Source organism: Meleagris gallopavo, chromosome 8 (assembly GCF_000146605.3).
Source record: "Meleagris gallopavo isolate NT-WF06-2002-E0010 breed Aviagen turkey brand Nicholas breeding stock chromosome 8, Turkey_5.1, whole genome shotgun sequence".
NCBI classification, from domain to species: Eukaryota; Metazoa; Chordata; class Aves; order Galliformes; family Phasianidae; genus Meleagris; species Meleagris gallopavo.
In genome coordinates, this window is record NC_015018.2 from 11,952,563 (window position 1) to 11,960,021 (window position 7,459).

Sequence of the window (7,459 nt, forward strand, 5' to 3'; positions counted from 1 at the left end):
CCGCTCCCCGCGGTGCCCGAGGCGGGTCTGCCAACCTCGGCCGTGCCACACAACCCGCGGCGGGCGGAGACACCGCCCCCATAGGATCGCGTGTTAAAGCAGAACCTCCCCCCGCCCTCAGCCGCAGTTGAAATGAATTCTACTGCTATAGTAACTCATACTACGACCACACACCGGGATGGAGCTGGTGAGGTAGCGCACAGGCTGGGCACGCGTCGTGCCGGTTGAGTGCTCGCAGCAGCGCGGTGCTCGCACTGCTGCTGCGGTGCCCAGTCCAGGGTAACCCAGAGGAGCGCAGCGTGGGCTGCGGGATGACGCACCTCTCCTGCAATACACACAGGCGACTATATGGGCAGCGCTGATTCCCTATCGCCGTGTAACACCAGCAGTGCTCTCCTTCCTTCCAGCTACCTGTGGCATCGCATCATGCCCGGAGCTGTCCAGACACGAGGCCCTTCTGAGCCCTCACCTGACGCCCATCCATCCGAAAGACCGCTGTTCCCTCCTTGCCGCGGGCCTATCTCACACGGAGCAGTCCAGCTGACACTGCCCCAAAGTGAAGGAGATGGCATCTACTCCTGACTTACTTACACGGAGCCACAGGAGAAGTGCCACAGAACATAGCCACGTTACGTCATGGGAGACAGCCTAATTGCCAAGTGGGGCTGCAGTCAGGGTGTACACATTTCACCACGTGCAGACAAACTTGTATGGTGTATTAAAGTCTGCAGCCATTTTAATCTCTTACAGAGGGAAAAAAAAAAAAAGCAGGGTTTATGTGAATTCTTTAATTAGACATAAAATTGCCATGCAAAGACTCTAAGGAAGTAAGTGGTTATGCAGTTGGAATCCTAGAGGAAAAAGTAAACAACTTTACTGAGAAAAACAGATTGAAAACAATCATGATATTAAGAGGAGAACGGATGGAGGTTTGGACTCTCTCTTTTTTCCCCCTTCCCTTTTGAAACCTAAGAATATCTGCAGCTCATCTTCAACTTGATCCCTCTTTAGTATTTCTCAGCATGTACTACTTCAGTACCGTGGTCATTCTTGACCAGAACTTGGTACACAACTGTGTACAGGAGCTCCAGCATTAGAAGCCATAGCATCAGCACTTTTCTTGGTCTCTAAGAGAACGCACCTCATCTGAGCCAACCCCTTATTTATGCCAAACTTTTGCAAATTACTTAACATGCCTAGAAGACCCAAACCCCCCATGGTGTGCTGCTGAAAGGCAGTTGGCATGACCAGATGCCTAGCCTCACACATACCGTGGCTCTGGAACCACCACCAGGCAGCTCAGTGCCCAGGGCTCTGCTGGGCATGGGTTGTCCTTTGTGTAGCACCAGGCTCTGGCTTACATTATCATACCCAGCCCTGCCTGACATACACTGCTAGGTTAAGCAAGGCAACTTGGCTAGTTTGGCAAAGGGAACAAAGCTTTTAAAAATGTGATGTGGCGAGATAGCATTAGAATCCAGGATGTGTGCCTTCAAGAGTCAAGGACAGCTTAAAACAAAACAATTTTTTTAAAAAAGCAAGAAGAATAGGAAGAGAAGGCACACCACGTGATATGTTACTGAGAAGGAACTTCACATGTGAGCTAAGGAAATACAGCATTGTAAACGTGCTATTTATATAGTGCTGAAAGCGTACTTTTACAGGGACATAAACACTCTTCACCCCAGTGCATATAATCTGCCCTTCAGAAGCAGATCAAGACAGTGCTCTACTAGAGCCAATTCAGTCTTTGTTCAAAAACCAAACAAATCTCAACTTTTGGTTTGAAAATTTGGTTTGGGCTCAAAGTCGCTCAACTGGTCCATGCCTTGCCCATAAAGAAAGTGATCTTCCAAACACTGAAGGTAAGATTTTACACAGAGACTGTGATCACTTCTGTTATTTAACTTTTTTTTTTTTTAAAGCTGCACCATACAGATTCAGGAGGAAAAAGTAAAAAGAAAACAAAACTTTATCCAAGCTTTAACTTCAGGTAATGTACTCAGGCAGAATATAATTAGCAAAGCACTTAGATCATCTTCCAGCTGCACGCAACACCATACTCTTGTAAAGAGCACCCAAGGATTTTGAATGACCACAAATAATGCAATCACGTAACCTTATGTAAAACCAGACATGCACATAACTACCCTGAAATAATTTCATTTACTATGTTAGCAGAGCTGTCCATGACGTGGATTCTTGTTTCACAGACAGAGTATTTATTCTACCATTTGACTACCTACTGCCTGATTTTGACAATAGGTTTTTTTTTTAGCCTGATCTGAATTTTAATAGCAAAAGATCATGAGATTTAAAGAACAACAAATGCAGCCATTTGTAGAGCATCCATGCTGAGATCCAAGATCTACTTCTGTTTCTCCCCTTGCCTTCAGCTCTTACATGACTCAATCACAAAGAGAAGATGTCAAATGCCACTAGCACCAACTGGAAAGTATCTTGGTTGAACCCTGGTCTGAGCTTATGTGAGAGGTTTTAGATGAGCCAGCCAACCAGCATGGAAAGAGACTGAAAGAGACCAGGAAGTGAAGTGTTATTGTGAGGAAAGCGAGGACTGCTTCAAATCAGACAGAGCTTGCCAGAACATAATGGTGGCTTGTAACACAGCTAATCATGCTGAATAAAACAGGGCTTCAAACGCATTCAGGACTAGATTCTCAATGGATCCTTCTATTTAGGATGTGGCATATTTTTTTCCCCTAACCAACTGTATTTTGTACCACATGGGATGGTTAGTACAATTTTGAAAAAATATTCATGAAATATGAATAAATAACCTTAAGTTGTTTACACAAATAAACATTCTGGGGCATGGGATTTTATTCAGTAATTGCCATATCGGTCATAAAACATGCCTGAAAGCCCAAAGTACTACTTTATTGCGTTTAGCAGCAACAATTAGCCTCTCAATTTTTCACTGTTTTAACAGACATGACGGCTTTCTACTGTGAGAAAAGGTTAAAAAAAAGCCAAAAACAACCAACCAAAAAGCAGGCTCTTCTGTACAACCATACGCTCCATAGGCTTACATGCAAAAAGCCTGAGTCACGTTTCACGAGGCAAAGGAAACAAACAGGCAGCAGATCATTTTCCTTCCTACATAAGGCAGTACCTAGGAGAGAAAGAGCAGTGAGGAGTTTTGTTGCAAGGCTCTCTCAGAGGTAGCACAGGCAATTCCTTGCAGCTGAGGACCAGAATAAGGATAAAACTGGAAACAGTAGGAAAAGGTACAGTCCTTAATGCATCACTTGCTCTATTCCACTGTCCACAAGCCAAGTAGAAAAAATTCCCAAAGAACAAGAGCCCAGAGAACTACTGTGTCAGCATGTCTAATGCTTTCTTGATGGCTTAAGTCAAATTTGCCCAGAATTCTGGGTTTTGTTTAGGTTAGGTATTAGGCAAAACTTCCTCTCTGAACCGAGCAGTAGTGTATTGGAACAGGCTGCCCAGAGAAGTGGTAGAGTCACTGTCCCTGGAGGTGTTTAAGAAGCACATATATATGGCACTTACAGACATGTTTTAGTGAGCATTGTAGTGGATGGGTTGATAGTTGGAATTGATGACCTTAGATATCTTCTCCCAACCTTAATGATTTTTACACTGAACACTGAACAATTTCTGTAAAACAGAGCGCATAAGTTTTGTGAGAGAATATTTGTGAGCTGAAACTATTTTTTTTTCTTTGCAGAAGATTAATCAAAATAAATAAGTCCTTTGGAAACACTGTAGTAGATATTCAGTAGACACAGCCACCACAAGGCACAAAGTCACATTAAGACGACTTACTTTATGTAGACTCTTGTAGCTCCAAGACAGAAGTACAGCTGTGACAGAAATTGGGGGATTCCGCTCAGGTGAACTGCAGATGTGAGCAAAGACACACATACTGATGTAGCACAGTTACCTCGCAGTTTGGATAATTAACCCATGGGTAATCAAGTATTGATGGCATTGCACTAACAGCAGAAACTATGTCCTAGAAACATTATTGGGAATATCCATCCTATATTTTCACCCCCTAAAAGTCTGGTTTGGACAGCTGACTGACCTACTTCCAGCATGCCACTGCTCTCAGCATGCCAACCCTGTCCCTAAACACATGGTTGCTTCCAGCAAGGGAGAGAAAAGGAGGACAGGGTTACAGATGTTCCTCACACATACAATCAACACAGCCCTCCCCCACCAAAGTTTAATAAGGATTGTTAGTACATCATTGTAGCTGGTAATTGTGTAGGTACACATGGTAATTGCATGTATTTGCACTAATTATGTAAATGCACAATAATTAAAGCTCCAGGGTTTTCATGGTAAATTTTTAAAACACTCATGGATTTGTCATGGCAAAAGTGTCAGTCATGTAACCTAGTGCAGAAGGGAAGGAAGAGGAGGCTCAGGAGTGCACACTTCTTAAATAAAATAATTTTGCATAAGTAACTGGAGAAAGGATACTATTTTATCATCAAACAGAACTGTCATGCCTGGGCACAACTTCTTGCAGACTGTCTTATCAGTTAAGGTAATAAGAATTAATTTTTTTTTTTTAATTAGTTTTCATGGTAGGTCAGATCTAATGCTCAAGTACTCCTTGTCTTCTGTCCCTATTCTCCCCAACCACCCTGCACGGGAGGGCTCAGGGCTTCCCTCTGCTCTGTGTTACACGGTTAAGCAGGCCTCTGCTTGGTGGGCACAGAGGGGCCTGAGGAGTTCAGTGCTCCTTAACAACCACAGCCACAGAAGGAAAGGGAGCTTTGCGAACATGCAGCACGCATCTCACTGCGAGACATACAGACCAGCAGCATGGCTGGCATTCAGCCCCACAGTGGCCATCACACAGTTCCCAGAGCAGCCTCACTGTGCTCACGGGGCCTGCTCAGTGGGCAGTGTGACAGAGGGCTGCAACATGGAGCACCCTCTAGACGTTTCACACTAAAAGCTGGCTGCTCCAGAACACACAGTGTGAGGTTTTAATCACTTCAGCCACATGCTGCTTTTATGGGTGATACCTGCACTCATGAGGTTTGCATCCACTGGGAAAGCACCAAAGACACCAACCTGACTTGTGCTTAAGCCAAAATATACCTCCCTGTGCCACCTCATTGCAGGTGTTCTTGTTGGCCCACACAGCACCTCTGCACCATTGCTTGCTCATACACAGCTTCCTCGGGACCACTACAACCAAGAGCCAACACAAGAGCTTTAATCTACTGAGGCCAAATACCTTATGACAAGACACAAAGGGGAGCTTCTTTGGGATTTACAACACAGCTTTAAGAGGATTTAGAGAACTCATAGCCACACAGTTACTTATGTAAACTAAAGTCTATATACATGGATCAAAAAACTCCACATACATAGCAACTACCTTCCTTGTGCCCCAGCACATTCCACGTCATTCAGGTGTTGTTTTCTTTCAGTCATTTCTTTGAAGACACTTAGAAAAAATTAAAGCTAAATTAAAACATAGTAAAAAACTGTATAATAAAAATTGAACAAATCTAGCGATACAAAAATTATTTTAAAAACAGATTTTAATTGTTAGTGCCCAATTAAATAAGAGACGCTGTCTTGTATAGTGACTATTTTCTATTTCGTTATTAAGAATGGACACATTTTCAGGATTTTTTTATTTCCCATTGTATAAATAATAAATATACAGATGTTATAATTAAGAAATATACAGGAAAATTAGGCTAAACAGGTTATCACACTAAAGAAGAATAGATGGAAAGCTTACCCTTGCCCTAGGCTCACCAAAAAGACTCCAAGAGAAGTACTCTCCAAAAAGAAAGCTATGGTTAGTCAGCTCTTAAATGGAGCCTAGGAGAGGTGGAGCCAGGCTCCACCCCTTCCGGTAGCACAGGTGAATTACCTTCACCTGTGCTCCCATGGCTGACTCATTGCTTGCCTCATGTAGTCAATTAGAGGTTCAGGCCATGATTCAGCAGTTCCCATACACCTATCATGTTAAGAATGTCTGTATTCATGCCTGATAGAGATTAAAGATGGTAAAGCATCATTTTAAAATTTTGGATTTGCGGAATCATGTTTGTTAATTCATTGACAATCTTGAAGGAGTACAGGAGGATTTCACACAGCTGTACTCTTTCTGATATTAAATAAATAAATGTTGCTAAAACAGTGATCTCTTGAATTAATTTCCTTTAGTTTTACAATAAATCCGCTCCTCAGATAATAGGGTAGAGGGTGTCTAAAATTCTTTAAATAGAGAGTTTGTGTTCAGGACTGAGAGCAGGCGAGTTGGGTTATCTGTCTGTAGGGAATTGTTGATCCGTCTGTAGGGAATTTATTTCAGCTTGTTTTTGTTGTACAACAGCATTGTGAGGCTAAGTTAGTGCTTTAATTTTTGTTATTGCAGGACCAAAGGACTTTCAGATGTTTATGTCTAGTGGCAACTCATATCATAAACACTTGCTTCCAGCATCATGACTGAGTAAGCCTGTAGTCCAACAAAGTCTCTCAGACTTGGTGCTTCTCCACATGCCACACAAGTATGTTTGCATAGGTAAGAAAAATGCCTAATTTATGAAAAGTGTTTTGGTTCATCAGATTTGCAAAAGCAGTTGACATTCAGATACCTTCGCAAGAAGAGTTGAAACATTGTCCTTTCTGAAAATCATGTCCGCGGTGTCTCGAGTTGATAGCGTGGGCATGGGAACACCTGCAGTTAGCAATAGGCTTATTTCCTACTTCTGTGTGATTCTTTTGGTCTGCGTGAACAATGTGAATAAATATTGTTAAATATAAGAAGATCTAAATAAATAGAAATATATGCGTATTGATATATATCACAAGTGGTGTTTGTGTAATGAACTGATTGCCCTGAGATCCTTGCATGAGCATTTCTGACACAAATGACAACTTGGTGCTGACTGTTGAGACACGTGAAGGTGTCCTTTGCTGAATATTTAGAAGCAGAACATCTAGGAATGGAAGATATTCTTGGAAATCTAGGCAACAGGATTTGCTCAAAAATCTATGGCAAATGCATGACCAGAACCTGTACCTGAGTCTGTTTCTGACTTGTGAGCTGAACTGGCATGTGCCTTGTTCCAACAAGCTAGGCACAGTACAGGTGTATTTTAAATCACTGTGTTGAGTCATTCTCATTTAAATGTAGGCTAAACCACCTGAGCGTACTGTCCTTGCTATCCTCCACAAACTCACTGTGAAGTTTTCTTTCTACAGAGCAGACAAAGCCCATCAGCTTCATCCCTCATGTGAACCATAGCCAGGCAGCTATTGCCTATTTCTGGCATCGCAATATATGATTACAGAGGGAAGGTTGTGAGTGTTTGTTTGCTTGCTAGGCTTGTTCATTTAAAGAGGAAAAATTATCCTATTATCTCAAACAGAATCACACTTGTTCCACTCCATCTTGCCTTCCAAAATTTAAAAGCTGAAAAGTAATCTTTTTTTT

At 42.3% G+C, this 7,459-nt stretch overlaps 2 long non-coding RNA genes across 5 annotated transcripts in view; one reads left to right on the forward strand and one right to left on the reverse strand.

Moving 5' to 3' along the window:
* The first annotated feature begins 14 nt into the window (after positions 1-14).
* Positions 15-7,459, forward strand: part of LOC104911945 — a 10,193-nt gene continuing 2,748 nt past the window's right edge. The window contains exons 1-2 of the long non-coding RNA XR_794290.2: positions 15-1,993; positions 6,398-6,544. This is a non-coding gene — a long non-coding RNA (uncharacterized LOC104911945). The remainder of the gene's footprint in view (positions 1,994-6,397; positions 6,545-7,459) is intronic.
* LOC116216882 lies at positions 2,035-5,827 on the reverse strand. Of its 4 annotated transcripts, none has more exons than XR_004160489.1 (7): positions 5,756-5,827; positions 5,373-5,452; positions 5,025-5,190; positions 3,808-3,880; positions 3,532-3,639; positions 3,051-3,133; positions 2,035-2,529 (listed from the first exon to the last, which is right to left on the reverse strand). It is a non-coding gene; the product is annotated as an uncharacterized LOC116216882 (long non-coding RNA). The 4 variants fall into 4 exon arrangements; XR_004160488.1 differs by having other exon boundaries at positions 3,006-3,133; positions 5,074-5,190; positions 5,756-5,823; XR_004160490.1 differs by having other exon boundaries at positions 5,101-5,190; positions 5,756-5,820.